Below are 19966 nucleotides of genomic sequence, written 5' to 3' on the forward strand. Positions count from 1 at the left end.
GTTGTGATGCATGGAAAGCGTTGTGCACAATGGGTAACTCAGGTGGTAACTTCAGCTGGTAACTGTCTTCTCTTCGTCTCGTAGTGATCTCAGAGGGGGGTTGTTAAATCTTGGAGTGATCTCGAAGGGGGCTGATGAATCTGGGTGTGGGTCTCCTTGTCATGGAAATGCTTGGTTCCTTAGAGAGGAGTGGCTTGCAGATACACCTGGTCTTCTACGCGGATGTTTACTTCTTGATGATGGTGGTAGTCCTTCCTCCTTGGCATGACGATCTTCAGATGTTCCTTGACCAGCTCAACGATTCTTCTTACGTCTTCGGGTAGACAAGTATGTCATCAAAGAAAGATGGCAACTAACTTGTCCAAGCACTCCATGAAGTCTATGGGGTACGTAAAGTGAGCTGAGGCATTGGTGATGGTCACGGTTGAGTATTGGCCAAGGTCTTATCGATCTAGAGCCAAAGCCCAAGGTCAGGATCCGACTATGTTGTGGCTTGGTAGGGCGTAAGGGTTTCAAGGATTCTAGTGTGCGAGTGAATGTTTATCATCCCATCCTTGAGCACAGTTTCTGAGATGCCAATAGTTCTACCTAGTCTTCACCTCATATTACCAAAAGAATCATCTCATATAGGTCAACTCCAATCATCACTCATGTTATTCATATCCTCATGGCTCCCGAGGGGAGGTCTAACAAAATCATATACGTCTATGATCCCCAAACTCATATGTATGTCTACCCCTAAAAATCCATGGGTAGAACATACAAGCTACTAAGTTGGAATTAAACATCACAATCCAAGTGTTTGGCCTATTCTTCCAAGGTCCATGATAGTGCATCTCTATCCTAAGGAAACACATTGTAAGCCACTCCAAGATCTTGTTTCCTTCCTATGAATCAACTCCAACAGCCCATTAACTTCCATTAATCACTACACAATCCATTAATTCCACAAATCCAAAGTCTATGGTGTTCTACATGATCTCATAATGTTCCTATAATCCCCGAACACTTGAAAGGGCTATCTCTACTATAGTCAGTCCACCAATTCCCATTATCAGGGTTAAGTAACTCCAAGGTCAAGCATATATAGATCCCTAAATAAACTCTCACAATTAATCTAATCTCCTGGTTTATCGTCCACCGAGAAACATGGTATCATGATCGTGATCATCAGTCTAAATCCAATTTACTCTGAACCATGTAGAAATACTCAGCATCTATATTCAACTAGAATCACCTACTTAAATCCAAATCTCTTGTCCAACGAGAATCCCTACATGTTTCCCCCAAGTCATTTACGTAATATCAACTGTCTCCTATCAATATCCCATGGCTAAGTTAAATCCAAATACTTCCAAGAATTCATCTTGTGACCATAATTTTCCTACTAAATCCAATTTACTCAGGGGTACTGAGAGCTATGATACCCTATTAACATGATTCCACCAAGTTCAACATGAAAGCCTTATAATCCACCAAAAGTATCAGATAATTCCTCAAAGTCACTGACACAAACTCATCAAGTCATTAGTCCTCTGTTCCCAAATCCTTAAATTGGTCTTCCCTATGGCATCGTCAGTTTTGGTGCTATCTTAGGATGATAATGCGCTCGTTCACTATGTCCACTAGTTCCCTAATGAACCCAGTGCAAGGTTACGGAGGCTTACCTGGTTCTCTTGCAGTTTTGTGGGTTAAGCACATGGCTAAGGATTCGAGCTGGGGTATCTTATGAAGTCTCGAAGGGTCTAGGAATGGGTTTCTAATCTTGAGGGGCAACCATAACTCTAAGGGGCTGCACTTGGTCGAGGAGGTTGTAGCAAAAGTCTTTAGTGCTTGTTGGTCGCCGAGGTGGAATCCTTGGTGCATATTGTCTTGCTTGTCTTCAGTTGAGGAGAGAGATGAGAGGGAAAAGTATCATAGAGGAGGGGAATGCCTAAAGGGGGTTCTATAGTGCAAGTGCAAACAAACAGGTGCAAAAAGGGCCAAACAGAAAAAGCAAGGTAAGGAAGGTGATATAGTCGGATACTTGTCGCCTAGGGCAAAAGTGCGACCTATATCAAAACACAAACAAATAAAAACAAGCAACACTCAACATGGTTCTATTCGAACTACCATACAGACTCGACTGCGCATAGGGGGTACACGACTCATCCTACCCTAGGGGTTCTCGGACTCAGTAGTCGTGCCTTGTGCCTCATGTAGTCTTCTGAGTTTTCCTCAGGTGTCACTATGTCTCCTGTAGTTGTTTGACGGAACGATCCAGGTTGAGCCTGTGGAGTCTTCAACAACTTCTCGCCTATTGAAGTGATGGGGAGACGGTGGCTCCTCGTAGCTGGCATTGACTTGGTCTTCTCTTGTCTTCTTAATCATGATGATCACTTTTGCCTTTTTAAGGTGTTGGCAGTTCCAGGTGGCACTCCTTTATGCAATGACATTTAACAAGGCATAATAGAGGCCCAATCTGTTGGACACATTGTTGACAATATCGTCACCGAGAGCGGGGGATGAAGAGAACCGTTTTCCTACTCACTATAGTGAGGTGGACCAAATGGCTAGGTTCTCATCCACCGGTGGTTGCCGATACAACAACGGTAGTGACAGGGTTACTCTATTAGTGATGTATATCATGATCTTGCATATCCTATGCCCTGATCATCGTAGGCTAAGGTTGCATCATCTTGGGGCAGTGTCAAGGGTGTCACCATCTCCTGGGTCTTCAGGTCCTCATTCCTTGAGGATGTATCTTCTGTTGGTATCGTCTTTTTGTGATGTCGCCAATCTTGTGTTCAGGAGATGTGGGTGAACGTCTGGCAAGGCATCTTCCTTCTATATTATCCATGAGGATTACAAGGAATCCAGTGGTCAGGGGAATAAGGGTTCTAGCGACCAAAGGTTTTGAAGGGGAAGAGATTAATAAGAAAAGTATACCTTAGTTTTCGAAAAACTGAGAAGGGAGGAGAAGTATAGATAGTTTTGAAAACTAGTAGTTGTTTTGGAAATAGTTTTACCCTAACTAACGACCATGCTAACTAAGGCTTCCTACAGTCAGGATGGCTCTGATACCAGCTCTGTGGGGACCCCGACTCATAAGTCGTGATCACCGAATGCATGTGTACAGTGATCCCAGAGATCAATGCTCACTGAACACACAGAAGCTGAATAACAAGAGGCTTACATCCTTACGTACCGTATTACACAAGTAGGACCATTACGGTCAAGTCTTGGGTGTATCATCGCAGCGGAAATCTTCAATAACAACTTGGGCCCATGCCATCTGCCTTAACCCTATAGGCATTCTAACTGGGAAAGTGTCCTAGTTCGCATGTTCATCTCCAAAGAACTCTTCTTCGAACTCCGGTTCTTCCATGCCTGGTCAATTAAATAACCAGTGGCAAGCCAATGAGTACTTTGAATGTACTCGCAAGCAACCCATGTTTTGGTTCAAGATACAACAATGCATGATATAGGTAATTTTTTGCAGAAAGCTAGTTTTGAGTGCAATGACATGTTCAACAACTTGTAAGACATGCATCAGGAGAATTCAAGTAACCATGAGGATAGGTTACAGATATCAACATAAATAGAGAGGGCACCAACCCAACTCAATCATGTCAAGTCCTTTGACTTGACCCAAGTAATTTTATCAACTCACACACACGATTTGTAAACATGTGGACGTAGCCCAAGAGCGGTTACCCCACTGTCCTTGACCGTGGACACGGCTATTCGAATAGTTTTCCACTCTGCAGAGGTTGCACACTTTACCCAGAAGATCCGGGGAACTTCCGTGTCATCCACGACCCGCGATACCTCAAGTACCCGGGGTAAGCACTCGATCACTACCTTTCCCTAGACGACACTAACATGGAGTCCACTCGTTGCTCCGTATCCTCACGATGTACATCATACGAGACTCACTCGAGATCGTAACATCCGAGAGGGGACACAACGGTGTATCCGGTGCCCTGTGAAAACAGTCATGGCCGCCCTACCTGGCACGACCCTGTCCCGAGAGAGCGCACCAACAACTCTCCTGTCACTAGTAATGCGGGCTCCAAGCTAGTATCGGCCTAGGTAATCAATAATCCCCTTTCCCATATAAGGGTAGAGTGGTTGCGCATGTAAGGTTGGAATAACGGTCGCAACTTAAACCAATCCGTTTTGAAAACAACACACACTTGCCTCGGTACACCACTTCGTCATCAAGTGGTTACCCAACTCATCATCTCCCCCGTGCATAAGTGGCACCCGATGGGGTTTTCGAAAAGTCTTTCGAAAATACTTTGCTTCCATCACCATGCATATACCCACCCCCTTTTGCGTAGCAACTACTTTAGCATCCTATCCACTCCCACCGGCATAACCCTCATAAGGAGGTAGGGTCATGAACCATGCAAGTATCAACAAGGAAGTAACAGAGGTAACCCATCAAGGTGGTTACCCCCTCATCATGATTCCGTTGGAACAACATATGGTGCTATGTGACATGCATAAAAAGGGTTTCATAGACATGGTCAAAGGGCTGCTTGCCTGTTTTAACAGAGTCTTCGAGGTCTTCAAATATCTCTGGTCCAACTCCGAGCATTTCGTCTACTTCGTCAACTATCGTCAAAAGCAACCATAATAAGCAACACAACAAGGCCGGAAATAAAAGTGCTCTAAAAATATGAGTTGGACTTTTCTAGGATACCTCTGGTCATATGAGGGATGACCAAAGTGGTTTCATTAGGATTTGATCAATGGACATCTCTGAACATTTCAATATGATGGAATCAAGGGATTAATGGGTTTGTAAGAAGTGTACAGAAACATTATTTTCAAAAAATGAGCAGAGGCACCCATTTATCAAAAAATGATTTTAAAAGCATCTATGAGTTGGTTTCACTGGATTTGGAGTTCAAAGGAATTTCCTATGAATTTGCAAAGTTGACAAATATGAAGAAATGGCTCAGTATATTGTGTTGCACAGAAAGTATTAATAAAAATGTTCATAACCTAAGTTATGAACTTAGAAGCATATAGGAATTTGAATCATGGCATTTGGATCAAATTTGAGCTCTCTGTGATTTTCTAAAGTTCATTACAGAAATGGAAAAACAAGATTTGATAAATGTTTATGAAGATAAAGTCTCTGGAAGAATGTGCATGTTGCACCAACAGGTAGATCATGATTTATAGAGTCCCTAGAAATTTGAATCATCAAATTTGGAGGTAATATGAATATTTGGGAGATTTTACAAGTTTCTGGAAAAAGAAAAAGACAAAGGAAGGGGGTTATACCTATACTGCGCACCGAGCGCAGCATTGCGCCACAGCGCATTGGGCCGGCCCAGCTTCCTGGCCACGCGACTAAGGAGGGCCACGCCAGAGGCGGACTAGCGGAGTACGCTTCTCTGCAGGGGAGACGGTTAATCCGGATCCCGCCTCCACTTAAACGCCGGGGCCCGCTGGCTGAGTCGCTGACCCGCGGGGCCCACCCGCAGGGTCGTCTCCTTCCTCCCGCGCCCGCGACAAAGGGGATCAAGGTCGCGGTTGAGCGCCGGTCGTCGCTTGCCCTCGGCGGCACAGGCCACCCCGGCCAAGCTCCGGCCACTGAAGGGGTCGCCAGGGCGGGCGGTTTTTCTGGAGGGGAGAGGAGGTGGGGAGGACCTTGTCCTTGTCCAAATCGGAGCGGAGGCCAGCGGCGGCATACCGGCCATGGGGGGAGTGCTGGAAGGCACGAGAGGGAGGGGGAGGCTGTCCAGGAGGTGCACGGGAGAGAGAGAGGTCCAACCGAGGCGAGAGAAAGCTCGGGGGATGGATTATATGGAGGTGGCGCTGGTGCTCTGTGGGCAGCGTCCACGGACGCGCTCTGTGAGCTTTGCAGAGGGGGGGGGAGGAGAGAGGTCCAGGAGGGGCCCGACACCTTGTTGTGTCTCTGACGCCGAGGCGACCTCGGGGGACACCACCCCGCCGCCCAAGGCCGTCTTATGCCCTTGGCATGGGTGAGCTACAGTGCGAGAGAGCACTGTAGCGTGCTCCAGAGCACGAGCTCTGCACGCCATGGCATTGTTTATGTGCCAGGGGCGTGTCCACTAGTGTCTGGGGCTTTGTGGGGTGAGTAAACAAAGGGGAGGTGGCCTTGGATGCCCTGGTGAACCACTAGGAGAAAAGAGAGGTTGAGGGAGAGAGAGAAAAGGGCTGTCCAGAGAGGGAAAGTGGGGTTTTACCCCTCCAATAATTTAGCTATGGATTTGCCATTGCTACTGGAGGTGCAAGGGGACTAGGAGGGGCTGTGGTAAAAAGTTGAGCTCATGGAGAATAGTGGAAGTGGTCAAAATGATGATTTTGGAAAAATGGCATTAGGTGTTTGTTGTTGGTTTGGGCAAGAAAATTAATTCCACTTGCCATGAGAATTAACAGGATGGAGTGGCACATAGAATTAGGGTGTTCCACCAAGTTTGAGCTCATTTGGGCAAAGTAGCCAATGTAACTTTGGTAAACCCTAGAAATCAGTAGAAATGGCTTTGCCAAGATTTAGTCATGCAAATCTATTCTCCTTGAAGAACCACTTGGTGTAGTGTCATCATTTGAGGATTTGAACATGTCCACAAAAATTCATATCAAAAGGACACACTTGGCAATGTAGAGTTGTCCAAATTTGGTTCTGGACAGAAAAGGTTTTGAGGCACTTTGATCAACATAACATTTTCTCCAACTTGTGCCATTTGGTCTAGATGAATGATTAGACCATATGAGCATGTTCACAAGGTTTGAGAACATTTGGACATGTTTGGCAATGTAAAGTTGCTCAAACTTCAAAATGGACAAAAATGATTTTGAGGGTATTTCATGGGGTTATGCTATTCTCCATGACATGATACTTGTCAAGATCATCAAACATGTCATATGTGACATGATAGAATTTTCTTGGAATGTTTGGAGAATATTTCCTTTGTAAATATTTCAAAAGCTTGAAATATCCAGAAAAAGTTTTTGAGGGATTTGACCAATATTTTGAACATGACCATGTGTTGAAACTCTTATATATCGACAATATATGTCCACTGAGTTTCCCTGATTTTTGTCAAATATTTTTAAAACAATAAAATATTTTTTCCCTTTTAAAGACCGTTTCTGGCCTTAAGAAAAAGCTTTTAAATAAAATAGGAAAATAACTTTTAAAATTATATTTTTGTGGTTTATGGGAGTCCTACATCTAATAGGATTCAAATATATTTTTGGAAAGATTTTTATTGCCCTTAATTAAGTACTTGCAGTGCAAATCTCAATTCAGGGGTTTTTGGAAAACTAATTTTTGAAAATACTATTTGGCCAAATTATTTTTGGAAGAAGTTATTTTTATGTCCTATACACATGGCATGATCATTGGGCAGAAGTTTTGGATCAAGGAGAAGGAGTATAAGAGTTGGAGGATTTATTTGATTTTTAGAGCACTTGCAAACAGCAGACAAAAATCAAATCAAGCAAAGATCAAAACACACAAAAGTTTTTGTCAAACCACATTTTATCATGATTTATTAGCTTAAGTGTAGTGGCATGAAAATCAGGGTGTGACAGAGGTCTTCGCTCAAGTCAAGACATACCAAGTACCCATCACAATTTCATCTCCCTCGCATTTACATTATTTTCCATTTGCCTCTCGTTTTCCTCTCCCCCACTTCACCCTTGCCGTTTTATTCGCCCTCTCTTTCCCAATCTCCTCCGCTCTTTTTCGCTTGCCTTTTTCTGTTTGCTTGTGTGTTGGATTACTTGTTGCCATGGCGCAAGATAATACCAAATTGTGTGATTTCTCGAATACCAATAATAATGATTTCCTTAGTACTTCGATTGCTCCTCTTAATGATGTTGAGTCTTGTGAAATCAATACTGCTTTGCTGAATCTTGTTATGAAAGATCAATTCACCAGCCTTCCAAGTGAAGATGCCGCTACTCATCTAAACAACTTTGTTTATTTGTGTGATATGCAAAAGAAGAAAGATACGGATAATGATATTGTTAAATTGAAGTTATTTCCGTTTTCACTTAGAGATTGTGCTAAAGTTTGGTTTTCATCTTTGCCTAAAATTAGTATTGATTCTTGGAACAAGTGAAAAGATGCTTTTATCTCTAAGTATTTTCCCCCCACTAAGATTGTCACTCTTAGGAACGATATTATGAATTTGAAACAACTTTATCATGAGCATGTTTCCCAATCTTTGGAAAGAATGAAATTGATGCTTCGCAATTGCCATACTCATGGTTTGAATTTATGGATGATCATACAAAAATTTTATGCCGGTTTGAACTTTGCTTCTAGAAATCTCTTAGATTCGGCCGCAAGAGGCACGTTTATGGAAACCACGTTAGGAGATGCTACAAAACTTCTTGATAATATTATGGCTAATTATTCTCAATGGCACACCGAAAGATCTTCTAGTAAAAAAGTGCATGCTATAGAAGAAATCAATGTTTTGAGTGGAAAGATGGATGAACTTATGAAGTTGTTTGCTACTAAAAATACTCCTCTTGATCCCAATGATATGCCTTTTTCTACTTTGATTGAGAATAGTAATGAATCTATGGATGTGAATTTGGTTGGTAGGAATAGTTTTGGAAACAATGCTTATAGAGGAAACTTTAATGCTAGACCGTTCCCTAGTAATTCCTCTAATAATTATGGAAATTCCTACAATAATTCTTATGGTAATTTTAATAAGATGCCCTCTGATTTTGAGAATAGTGTGAAAGAATTTATGATTTCTCAAAATAATTTTAATGCTTTGCTTGAAGAAAAATTGCTCAAAGTTGATGATTTGGTAGGAGCATTGATAGACTTTCGCGTGATGTTGAATCTCTTAAACTTAGATCTTATTCTCCTAAGCATGATATCAATGAGTCTCTCAAAGCAATGAGAATTTCCATTGATGAGTGCAAGGAAAGAACCGCTAGATTGCGTGCAAAGAAAGATTGCTTTATAAAAGCGTGTTCTTCTAGTTTCCATGAAAATAACGATGAAGATCTTAAAGGTATTGATGTGTCTCCTATTAGATCTTTGTTTTGCAATATGAATCTTGATAATTATGGGACTGATGATGAGTCAACTTTGCCTAGAAGGCGTCCCAAGAAGAGATCTTGATGCTAAATTTGGTAAAAGTAGGATTGGAGAGGTCATGACTTTAAATAGCATTGAACCCACTATCTTGGATTTCAAGGAATTTGATTATGATAATTGTTCTTTAGAAGGTTGTATTTCCTTGTTGCAATCCGTTGTTAATTCTCCTCATGCTTATAGTCAAAATAAAGCTTTTACCAAACATATCGTTGATGCCTTGATGCAATCTTATGATGAAAAACTTAATTTGGAAGTTACTATACCTAGAAAACTTAATGATGAGTGGGAACCTACTATAAAGATTAGAATTAAAGATCATGAGTGTTTTGCTTTGTGTGATTTGGGTCCTAGTGTTTCCACGATTCCTAAAACTTTATGTGATATTCTAGGTTTCCATGATCTTGATGATTGCTCTTTAAATTTGCACTTTGCGGATTATACCATTAAAAAGCCAATGGGAAGGATCAATGATGTTCTCATTGTTGCAAATAAAAATTTGGTGCCCGTAGATTTTATCGTTCTTGATATAGATTGCGATCTTTCTTGACCTATTATTCTTGGTAGACCTTTCCTTAGAACGATTGGTGCGATTATTGATATGAAGGAAGGGAATATTAGATTCCAATTTCCATTAAAGAAAGGCATGGAGCACTTTCCAAGAAAGAAAGTCAAATTACCTTATGAATCTATCATGCGAGCTACTTATGAATTGAGTGTCAAAGATGGCACTACTTAGATCTATCTTCGCTTTTATGCCTAGCTAGGGGCCTTAAACGATAGCGCTAGTTGAGAGGCAACCCAATTTTCTTTGTGTTTTTTGTTGTTGTTCCTGTTTAGTAATAAATCTTGCATCTACCTCCTGTTTAGATGTGTTTTTATCTTTTAATTAGTGTTTGTGCCAAGTAGAACCTATAGGATAACCTATGATGATAGTTGATGTGATTCTGCTGAAAAACAGAAACTTTGCATGCACGAATTTACTTTTATTAAATCATAGAAATGATCTTTTGCGTTGATTATTTTTGCTGCTGATAAATAGACAAATTGTACAGGACTTCCTATTTTGGTAGGATTTTTAGAGTTCCAGAAGTTTGCGTTAGTTACAGATTTCTACACACTGTTCTGTTTTTGATAGATTCTGTTTATCATGTGTTGTTTGCTTATTTTGAGGCATCTATGGCTAGTAAAATATTTTATAAACCATAGAGAAGTTGGAATACAGTAGGTTTAACACCAAAATAAATAAAGAATGACTTCATTACAGTACCTTATGTGGTGGTTTTGTTTTCTTTCACTAACGGAGCTTATAAGATTTCCTGTTGAGTTTTGTGTGGTGAAGTTTTCAAGTTTTGGGTAAAGCTTTTATGGACTATGAAATATGGAGTGGCAAGAGCCTAAGCTTGGGGATGCCCATGGAACCCCAAGATATTCAAGGATAGCCAAAACCCTAAGCTTGGGGATGCCCCGGGAAGGCATCCCCTCTTTCGTGTTCGTTCATTGGTAAATTTACTTGGAGCTATATTTTTATTCGCCACATGATATGTGTTTTGCTTGGAGCGTCGTGTATTATATTAGTATTTTCTTTTTAGTTTACCATAATCATCCTTGCTGTACTCACCTTTTGGGAGAAGCCTACTTGATTAGGATTTGCTAGAATACTCTATGTGCTTCACTTATATCTTTTGAGCTTGATAGTTTTTGCTCTAGTGCTTCACTTATATTTTTTAGAGCACGGTGGTGACTTAATTTTGAAGAAATTGCTAGTCTCTCATGCTTCACTTATATCTTTTTGAGATTCTTTTAGAACAGCATGGTATTTTCTATGGTTACAAAGTTGGTCCTAGAATGATGAGCATCCAAGTTGGGTATAATAAAAACTATCATAGAAAAGAATTGGATGCTATGATCAATATGATGCTTGATAATTGTTTTGAGATATGGAGGTAGTGATATTAAAGTCATGCTAGTTGAGGTGATTATGAGAAGTACTTGTGTTGAGGGTTGTGATTCCCATAGCATGCACGTATGGTGAATCGCTTTGTGATGAAGTTGGAGCATAATTTTATTTATTTAGTGTCTTCCTTATGAGTGGCGGTCGGGGACGAGCGATGATCTTTTCCTACCAATCTATACCCCTAGGAGCATGCCATAGTGCTTTGGTTTTTGACGACTTCTAGATTTTTGCAACAAGTACTTGATTTCTTTTGACTAATGTTGAGTCCATGTATTATACGCACCTCACCCTTCCACCATTGCTAGCCTCTCTTATGCCGCGCAAGTTTAGCCGGTACCATACACCTACCATACACCTTCCTCAAAACAGCCACCATACCTACCTATCATGGCATTTCCATAGCCATTCCGAGATATATTGCCATGCAACTTTCCACCGTTCCATTCATATGACACGCATTACTTTTGTCATATTGCTTTTTGCATGATCATGTAGTTGACATTGTATTTGTAGAAAGGCCACCTTCATAATTTTCGTACATGTCGCTCTTGATTCATTGCATATCCCCGTACACCGCCGGAGGCATTCATATAGAGTCATATCTTGTTCTAGCTTTGAGTTGTAATTCTTGAGTTGTAAATCCATAAAAGTGTGATGATCTTCATTATTAGAGCATTGTCCTAGTGAGGAAAGGATGATGAAGACTATGATTCCCCCACAAGTCGGGATGAGACTTCAGACTTTACAAAAAGAAAAAAAAGGAAAAAAAGAAAGGCCAAAAAGAAAAAAAAGAAGGCCAAGAAAAAGAAGAAAAAGAAAAAAAAGAAAAAGAAAAAAAATAAAATGAGAGAAAAAGAGAGAAGGGACAATGCTACTATCTCTTTTTCCACACTTGTGCTTCAAAGTTGCACCATGATCTTCATAATAGAGAGTCTCATATGTTGTCACTTTCATATACTAAGTGGGATTTTTTCATTATAGAACTTGGCTTGTATATTCCAATGATGGGCTTCCTCAAAATGCCCTCGGTCTTCGTGAGCAAGCGAGTTGGATGCACACCCACTTAGTTTCTTTTGTTGAGCTTTCATATATTTATAACTCTAGTGCATCCGTTGCATGGCAATCCCTACTCACTCACATTGATATCTATTAATGGGCATCTCCATAGCCCGTTGATACACCTAGTTGATGTGAGACTATCTTCTCCTTTTTTGTCTTCTCCACAACCACCATTCTATTCCACATATAGTGCTATGTCCATGGCTCACACTCATGTATTGCGTGAAAGTTGAAAGAGTTTGAGATTATTAAAGTATGAAACAATTGTTTGGCTTGTCATCGGGGTTGTGCATGATTAAATACTTTGTGTGATGAAGATAGAGCAACAACCAGACTATATGATTTTGTAGGGATAACTTTCTTTGGCCATGTTATTTTCAGAAGAGATGATTACTTTGATTAGTATGCTTGAAGTATCACCATTTTCATGTTAATATGAACTTTTGTTTTGTATCATTTGGATCTGAACATTCATGCCACAATAAAGAAAATTACATTGAGAATTATGCTAGGTAGCATTCCACATCAAAAATTCCTTTTTTATCATTTACCTACTCGAGGACGAGCAGGAATTAAGCTTGGGGATGCTTGATACGTCTCCAACGTATCTATAATATTTGATTGTTCCATGCTATTATATTACCCCTTTTGGATGTTTATGGGCTTTATTTCACACATTTATATCATTTTTGGGACTAACCTACTAACCGGAGGTCCAGCCCGTATTGCTGTTTTTTTGCCTATTTCAGTATTTCGAAGAAAAGGAATATCAAACGGAGTCCAAACGGAATGAAACCTTCGGGAAAGTGACTTTTGGAACGAACGTGATCCAGAGGACTTGGAGTGCAAGTCAAGAAGCAACCGAGGCCTCCACGACATAGGAGGGCGCGCCCCCCCTATAGGGCATGCCCCCTGTCTTGTAGGCCCCTCAGGCGGCCACCGACGTACTTCTTCCTCCTATATAAGCCTACGTAACCTTCTGTATCCGCGAGATCTCATCTTGGAGCCTTCGCCGACACTCTGCCGGAGGGGGAATCGACCACGGAGGGTTTCTACATCAACACCATGGCCCATCCAATGAGTTGTGAGTCGTTTACCACAGACCTACGGGTCCATAGTTATTAGCTAGATGGCTTCTTCTCTCTTTTTGGATCTCAATACAATGTCCTCCCCCTCTCTTGTGGAGATCTATTCGATGTAAACTCTTTTTGTGGTGTGTTTGTCGAGATCCGATGAATTGTGGGTTTATGACCAAGTTTATCTATGAATAATATTTGAATCTTCTCTGAATTCTTTTATGTACGATTGAGTTATCTTTGCAAGTCTCTTCGAATTATCAGTTTGGTTTGGCCTACTAGATTGATCTTTCTTGCCATGGGAGAAGTGCTTAGCTTTGGGTTCAATCTTGCGGTGTCCTTACCCAGTGACAGCAGGGCTTGCAAGGCACGTATTGTATTGTTGCCATCGAGGATAAAAAGATGGGGTTTATATCATATTGCTTGAGTTTATCCCTCTACATCATGTCATCTTGCTTAAGGCGTTACTCTGTTCTTATGAACTTAATACTCTAGATGCAGGCAGGAGTCGGTCGATGTGTGGAGTAATAGTAGTAGATGCAGCCAGGAGTCGGTCTACTTGTCACGGACGTGATGCCTATATACATGATCATGCCTATATAATCTCAAAATTATTCGCTTTTCTATCAATTACTCGACAGTAATTTGTTCACCCACCGTAATACTTATGCTATCTTGAGAGAAGCCGCTAGTGAAACCTATGGCCCCCGGGTCTATCTCTTATCATATTTGCGTCCAATTTACTTTTATTTGAATCTTTACTTTTTCCATCTATATTGTAAAATACCAAAAATATATTTATCTTATCATACTATCTCTATCAGATCTCATTTTCGCAAGTGGCTGTGAAATGATTGACAACCACTTTATTGCGTTGGTTGCGAGCTCTTTGTTTGTTTGTGTAGGTGCGTGGGACTTTTGAGGAGCCTCCTACTGGATTGATACCTTGGTTCTCAAAAACTGAGGGAAATACTTACGCTACTATTGCTGCATCACCCTTTCCTCTTCAAGGAAAACCAACACAAGCTCAAGACGTAGCATGGTACCATGGGTAACGACTGCTAAGATAGTTGATCCCAATATGCCAAAGTTAGCTATAAGGTTCCAGGTTAGACCGAACCGCGGATGCAAATGCACATCCAGGATCAGCGATCTTATTTTGATCGAGGGATGACTGGTCCCTGCAAAATAATGGAGTACGTTAGGGATGCAAATGATGGTTTGTGCATCCATTTGTAATCTCCCGTACCGTAGTATGGCAACCAGATGGAACAAGTCCCTTGGCTTGTCACCACGAAGATGCGACCTAGATGGCGCACGTCGTCTTCGAACATGTAGGGGTACAAATCTGCCGCCGCCAACATGCGCCAGCCTCTGCCGTTACTGCCTCTTGCATTGATGGTAATCCTTATGTCGAACACCGTGATGAGATAGTAATCATCGTAGCCGCGTCACTTTGTCGGCGGGTCCGCAATTGCTATCTTCTTCAATCTCATGTAGGCATCATCATACGTATTCAACCCATCCAGTCTGGAAGGCCGATCCCAATGGTGGAGAAGGGGTCTACCGGAACGGCCGCACTGCTATGGATGTTGTGCAAAATGATGGTGGTATCCGTCCGGAGGTATGCAAGCCAATCTTCGTTGGCACCGACCCAGACCTATATATAAGACGGTGGGCAGCGGAGAAATTACGGGATGGGAATGGAATAACTAAGTACTACATGATCAAACTCCATTACTGACCTGCTCATCGGACAAAATCCGACTACCTCTCAACGTCGGCAACTCTAGCGGAGTCAACGTGCAACCATGGCCAAGGAGCGGTGGACTGTTCGAAGGATTGTCCCATAGAAGAACCTTCTCCTCGAGGACGCATGGAAGACCAACAAGCATGGCCTTTTCCCAAGCCTGTTTAAGCGCCGTCTTGAAAAAGTTGGTGCAGGAAGCACCGAGTCTTGTAGCGGTGAGGACGTCGGAGCGGTGTGCGATTTCTCCCAAAGGATTGTCGTCCAAGGTCTCCCAGCCTCGACAAGGAGGAGAACCTCCTAGCGAATCCATGGGAGCAGCGACGAACTGCCTTCTCTTCGGGGGAGGGGAACTTGCGAGGAGGAGATAAGAGCGTAGTAACCGCAGGGCCTCGTCCCTTCCAACCGTAGATTGTTCCTTAGCGAAGGGGTGAGACTATTATTTACTACTAGTACTAGCATTATGGAACGTTATGAGATTGCATTATACTATAAATAATAGCACTAGTAAGAAATTTTTGGCACTAGGTAGTAGTTTTTGGCGTGGATTAAGAAATTTTGGTTATGTTTTTGCTATTTTTTGTACACGCCAACTAGTGTCAAAAAACGTCTTACATTATGTGATAGAGGAGTACGTTCTCATACTGTAGCAGTACTAGTACTACTTTTTCTCAACTAGTAGTGCGATGTACTGTACTTCTAGTCTAGTCTAGTATAGTGCTCCAGTTTTGAACTCTTGAATCTCAGGGCCAAGGAGCTACAGTTGGAAGTGGAGGGTACTACTATTCTCTCGAACCATCGCTGTACTATCAATGAAGGGAAACTACACCTGCGTAGTGGCCTAGTGGGTACTCTTGGTGCTCTATTCAGCCGCTCCTCTCACGTAGCTGGCCTACTCAGCCGCTCCTCTCACGCACACACTAGCAGCCTATTTATCAGCGACGGTTACTGCGGGGGCAGAACATTTGAGTTATTTGATACAACGAGACTAGGATTTTCGCTTCCATTTGTGGAGGTGTAATGGATCTCGTCGAAGTTTGTTAGTAGTTCCTTCTTTATGAATGAGATGAAGCAAAGCTTTTGCCTCCGTTTTAAAAAACACGTCAAGAGGAATTTCTTTTATAGTAGAGCCGATAATGGAGTGAAGTCCATGCGTGCAACGCCACAAGCTACAGAGTAGTAGTAGAGCACATTACGTACAGAGCCATATTGCATAGTTCCCAATGCCTCGCTAGGCTTATCCGGCTCCTCGGGCTTAATTGGGAGGCGCTAGTTTATATGCTACTAGCTGATGAGGAAGCTGCAAGCAAGGTGCGGCTAGGGCGAGCACGCGAGCCACGGGATGATGGGAAGGAAAACCCGTTCACGTGGCTAGGCTATCCAGTGCACCCAGATTGTGGTGCCGCACATCCATTTGACTTCAAAACTGAAACTACCCTTGTAAAATATTGGCTCGCAGTGAAGTTACTATTTAAAAAAAAGGCCGCCGTGCGTTCGGCCGGGATCGAACCCACAAAACAAGGTATACACTCCCGCGACCACTAGTAGTACTCGTTGGAGTACAATGCAACCTAGAATCGCCTTTTGTCTCTAGTAGTACGTACATTGTTCCTTACAAGAAACCCCTAATAATGCAAGAAACCACTAAAATGTCAAGAAACTACTACCACTTGCATACGTGGAAGACTTAAGATAAGACTACCTTATCAACCATTGTACATGCTCTTACCAACCAGCCCTACCAAGAAACGACTACTCTACAAAGTGCCGTTATAGGCACGTTTCAAACCATGGTCCTGTTTGGATACATTTGTTGTCAATCTAACCCTGCCATCCAAACACCACTTTGCTTAGAGTTAGTTCAGGGTTAGAATCTAACTCTAACCTCTGACAGGGCCCATGTCGCTTATTAAGTCAATGCCTTCTATTCGACCGGGCGTTATTACTTGTGGGACCTACATGTCAGTCTGCACAAAAATCCCAGAGTGACCTGCTACCTCCGGCCCATCCACCTAGTCATCCTCGGCCATGGGATGCAGCTACCGCCGCCGGCAGAAGGCACGGTCAAAACCGCCGGCGTTGCGGAGCTCATGTTGCGGCAGCCCAGATGCCAGCTTCGTCCGGCGCTCGCGGCCGCTAGCTAGCCAAGATAGCTCCATCCAGCTGCTTGTATGCAAGGTTTGCTAGCTAGATTGGCACAGTAGCACAACGGCTTGCTCGCGCGCGCCGATCTAAGGCCAGCCATCTGGCTCGAGCGAAGGCCAGCGCGGTGGCTTGCTCGCTCGTGAGTCACGCTCGGGCCAGCCTGCCAACCCGTGCGGAGGCCAGCGCGGCGTCCGGCCGTCCGGCGGAGCGGCGGCCAACTCGCTCATCACCGGCGCCACCGACGAACATGCATCAGTACTGTTTGAAGTAATGTTTAGGAAAAATAATGATTTGAGGGGGAATAATAGGATAGAAGGTCAGATGTGGGTCCCTCGTGTCAACGGTCAAACAAAATGTGTTGGTTTAAGCTGCCTCGTCAGCACAGACGTGTGGGCCAACCCTGTCATAAATGGGTTTAAACGAACCTAATCGGTAGGAGTACTAGGTAGTAGTTTTTGGCATGGATTAATAAATTTTGGGTATGTTTTTGCTATTTTTTGTACAATAGATTCTCCATAGGGCTGGTTGAAAGTGGTAGTTTTTTTAAATACTCTACATATTGTAAGTAGGAGTGAAAGTTAAGCTTTGGAAGCCAATAAGCAAGGCTAGTTACATAGTGCATATGTGTACATGATTGAAAGTAAATATCAACCATGAGTGACTAATATCTTGATGGAAAACTCAAAACTATGGAATACTAGGAAAAAATGCATGGTTGGAAATACTAGCAATGTTCATGTGCGTTGCAACGAATCATAATTAGAATAATACTTATTCACAAACTTGATACAAAACACTCTAATTTTGATATACATATGTCACTAGAGATATCTTATCTTTCAATTAGAATATATTCCTTGGGCTATTTTGGTGAGGTCAGGGAGGGATGTGGTTGGTTTTAAGATACTAATTATGGATTTTTTTGCAAATTGGTAGACAAGTGGGATGTTGGTGAGAAAAGGCAACAACTTACCTCACAGTAGTTAGATGTAGATCTAATGGTGAGAAACGACGGATGACAGACACACCATCATCACCAACTTAGTCTTCTGTAGGAGTACTAGCAAGATCCGTGCATTGCACGGAACATCAAGATGCATTTTTTTTATAAAAGACTTGTTGTGATTGACCCTTGCGTGAGTAATCCCACGTGTAAAAACTAATGATATCTCAAGAAATATGAGATAAGGTGAAGAGGAGTCGGGTGTGGTGGTGATTGGTGGTCGGACTAAGCGGAGGCACGGGGATTGATGACGCCGGCAGCGGCCACCAGGCCAGTTTGTTCCAGAGGCTTCCTTTCTTAATTACTCAACAATGAGGTTTGTTGGAGATAAGGATGAACGAGGGAAGGCCTTGTATGCAAATGTGGATAGGGGTGCGGGTATCTTTTAGTTTAATTTCCATCCGTCAGATATAGATCAGACGGTCTATATTGCAAGATGGCACACATACCATCATCACCAACTCGTTTTTTTATAAGAGAAGAAATATAAGTATGGAGATACAAACGTATTATCGATACTTGCTTCCATAAACTAGCATCTACATTCTATTCAACGCCTCGACATGTGGGGCCTTAGCACAATGACTTCTCGACTGTGTAAAACAAAGATTTTTCCGTCGCCGATAAGGAGGGGGTGACGGCGGCGCGCTTTTTGGCTTGCTCTAGTCCTAGTAGTCATACTAGGTGGTCTAAGCACGTGTAGATTTATTCTTTTTCACATCTCGTGTTCGCCATACTGCCATGACTGTTGATGAATAGACGGTAAGTTATTCACGGGGAAACCCTTGTTGAGCGTGTTTGCGAGAGAGAGAGAGACAGTGTGCGTGTGTGATATGTTAGAGACTGAGGCAATGACAATAGATTCTTTGTGTCTATGTGTGTGGAGGATAGAGAGAGACATGTACATGGGGCTTTGTGTTGTGTAACGTGGAGACACACATACATAATTAGAGAGCGAGTGTGTGAGATACACATGCGGACATGGGGAGATATGAGGATCCAGATAAACGGGTGTTTGTGCGTGTCTGTGTGTGTTTGTGCACGCGTTTTTGTGTGAGAGGGAGTGTGTGTATGTGGAGTAGAGAGACCACTAATGATGTAAACCTAGTATAAGGGAAGGGGGAATGGTGTGACATGTGTAGTAGCGGGATAGCATGGGTGCAGGCGGGGGAGCAGACTATTTGGAAGAGACATCGAGTGTGTGTGTGGGAGAGGGGTGTGTGTGTGTGTGAGAGAGAGAGAGAGCTAGCAACGGAGAGAGAGAGAGAGAGAGAGAGAGAGAGAGAGAGAGAGAGAGAGAGAGAGGAAGAGAGGGGGTGAGAGGGGTCGTTTGTGTCCATAAATGGCGTATAGATAGGGAGACAATGTTGATGTTGTTCAAAATTGGCCTATGTATGGAGACACAAGGGAAGCGAGTCATCATGTGTGTGATAGGGACTTCATGAGAGATCAAGAATAGATGGTGTAGAGAACAATGTGCGAAATCAAGAATGATGATACATTAGGGAGCTATGGGAAGAGTCACGACATATATGTATACAGGGAAGGAGCTGGGGCGGGTCCGCATGTGGGAGAGATAGAAAGAGGAGAGTGGTGCACAAGGAGACAAAGTGTGCTTGTTTGCAGTGGCGTGGTGTGTGAGGTGAGTGCGCGAGAACCAGATAACTAGGGAGATAGACGTTTGGGGGAGACGTTTCGTGTGTATGGTAATATACACTCTACATTGTGCGTGTGCTTGGGAAAGAGAGATAGCGGGAGACCTAGAGAGTGAGGGAAGAGATGTGCGCATGCCCGAGAGACAAAGTGATAGAGACCTATATTGGGGTCCGGACTTTAGAAGAGAGAGGGGTGTTAATGTGCTCGTTTGTTGGTGTTTCGGGGAGAGAAC

This window comes from Triticum dicoccoides, chromosome 2B (genome assembly GCF_002162155.2).
Source record: "Triticum dicoccoides isolate Atlit2015 ecotype Zavitan chromosome 2B, WEW_v2.0, whole genome shotgun sequence".
Taxonomy (NCBI): Eukaryota; Viridiplantae; Streptophyta; class Magnoliopsida; order Poales; family Poaceae; genus Triticum; species Triticum dicoccoides.